This window comes from Parasteatoda tepidariorum, chromosome 6 (genome assembly GCF_043381705.1).
Source record: "Parasteatoda tepidariorum isolate YZ-2023 chromosome 6, CAS_Ptep_4.0, whole genome shotgun sequence".
Taxonomy (NCBI): Eukaryota; Metazoa; Arthropoda; class Arachnida; order Araneae; family Theridiidae; genus Parasteatoda; species Parasteatoda tepidariorum.
In genome coordinates, this window is record NC_092209.1 from 26695296 (window position 1) to 26697611 (window position 2316).

Genomic DNA, 2316 nt, shown 5'->3' on the forward strand with positions numbered 1-2316 from the left:
ATAGAATGCCGAGGCAATGTGTGAAATATAAATCATTTCATACTTTGCCGGCTAATTTTAGGCATTCTATACAATGTCGGATTTCATACTTTGACGGTAACATGTACACAGAGATGCCAACTTGCTCCGGACAGCGAATGAACATTTTCAAGTGGTAGTTTTTAAATTGCGATTGTACTTTCTTGACAAACTTCCGAATTTTATTTTATGTAGTTTCTGCAGGATCGCAATAAAACCAGTCAATAATTGTTACAATAATAAAAAATATAATAAATAATTTTAATTAATAAGTAACATAACAAGCTTTAACGAAACTATAAGCTGATAATAAGTAATGGAATAAAAGTGTTAAGTTTGATCAAATTAATAAGTTAATAATGAGTAACATAATAAACATGGTAAGTTTTAATTAAATTTGTCAAGTCAGAAAAGGACAGTTATCTGTTTTTTCACAATCAATATTTAAAATTACTTTCATGTAACAAAATAAATATTTTTTTAAAGAGTAAATGCATTCAAATAATGTGCAAATGTGTTACATATTTTGTAATTTTGAATAGTTATTATTTTACTTAAAAGGTTTTTTTTTAAAAACTGTAAGTAACTTTTATAGTCACACCATTTTGGTGCTACTGAAACAATATATAGGCGAAATGCTAACCAGCTAGCAGTTTTTCCGCTTTAGCCTATATGAATTGAATGACTCGCATTTCCACATTGCTTACCACCTGCTAGTATATACAGTTCAGCGGCTTTACATTTCCTGTGTTTATTTTTGAAAACATAAATGGTACTAGTTTTTTTTAACTGCTAACTAATGTTATTAGCACTAGAAAGACTGAAACTTAATATATACCTATATTGCCCAAAAGCAGTCAAAAGACTGGATTGTGAAAGAATAACTAATGTGTAAAGAAATTTGTTCAAAATTAATTTTTTATATTATTTACAGTTATATAACAAGTTATTAATAAGCATTAACAATAAAAAAATTATATGTTGTGCAAAAAGTCACAAAATTCTAAGAAATTACGTCATTATATACATCATTGTTTTTCTAATTGAAATTAAAAAGCTGTCAAAATGACTTCCTCGCGCAGTCTAGTGTTAAAATTGCTTATAAATAATTCAAAATATGAGATGGAATATGACAAACTAAGATTAACATGAGGGGGATAAATTCTTAGACCATCACAGATTTTAGACACTACTACTAAGTGATAATGCGAGCTCTTGAAATATATCGACTTTTGCCGTCTAAAAAGTTTTTTTTAAGGAAATGAAGCCTATGCATTGACAATCAATTTGAAATAATATTTTTCAAATTGCGACTAAATAATTATGTAAGTAGCATGTATTAAAGTATTTCCATAGACAATTACATTGGAATCACATTTTTCAAATAACAACTAAGTAAGCAGGCTTAAAAAAAAACGTCCCACAACATCATTACAATATGTTTGCTACTTTTTTTTCAGTGTTTTTTTTTTTTTTTTTGATGCATCGCCTATTATGTTTCAACACTCAAACTCCTAAATTCTATTTACTGAGTAGCAACTTTTGTTAATTATAAGATTTCACTAAATTCCTTGAGGCATTCTGGTGTTGCCATGGATCGCCACCAAGCCTACCTTTTTGAATCCTCTTTTTTTTGCTGAGGGGTCACGTGCGCGCACTTAGAGTCTAGAGTATTCTCCGGATGCCCCCTGACGGTGGCTGGACGGGGTTAAGCTTTGATCCCACAACAGCTCGTTGTGGACCAGAGAAGTCATGGAGGTTAAAGCTAAACAATTTCCATACTAACCGCTCGGTTACGGCAATGTAGTCAGTATGGCACACTGGCGGCCTTTATTTTGCCTACAAGCTGATACCGATCGAAGTTAAGTTAGGTTAGCTTCAAATGTCGCCTAGGGATCGAATCCCAGTTCACCATAATGACTGTTTAGTGCTTTAACCACTGAGCCATTTGAGAAGTATATTTGGGTTAAATTCTCAAAACTAATAGATTTTTTTAAATATTAAATTAATTTCTTTTAAAGATAAGGTGAAATTTGTAAAAAGTTTAGTTGGAGTATAATTAAACTATTGCAACAAAAAAAAAATAGTGGGTGGAGTTAAGAAGAAGTTAAACTTCGTAACCTGCGACGTTAATTGTAGAAGAATCAGCAGTCGTAGAAGGATCACTAGTTCTATTCAACAACTCTTTTTCCTGTTCCGCTCGCTTCCGTGCTCTGTAATAACGGTAATATTGTGCATTTTTCCCTCGTGGACCTCTTGAACAAGTGGAAGTGCTTGTGGTTGCCTCATCGTCTCGCC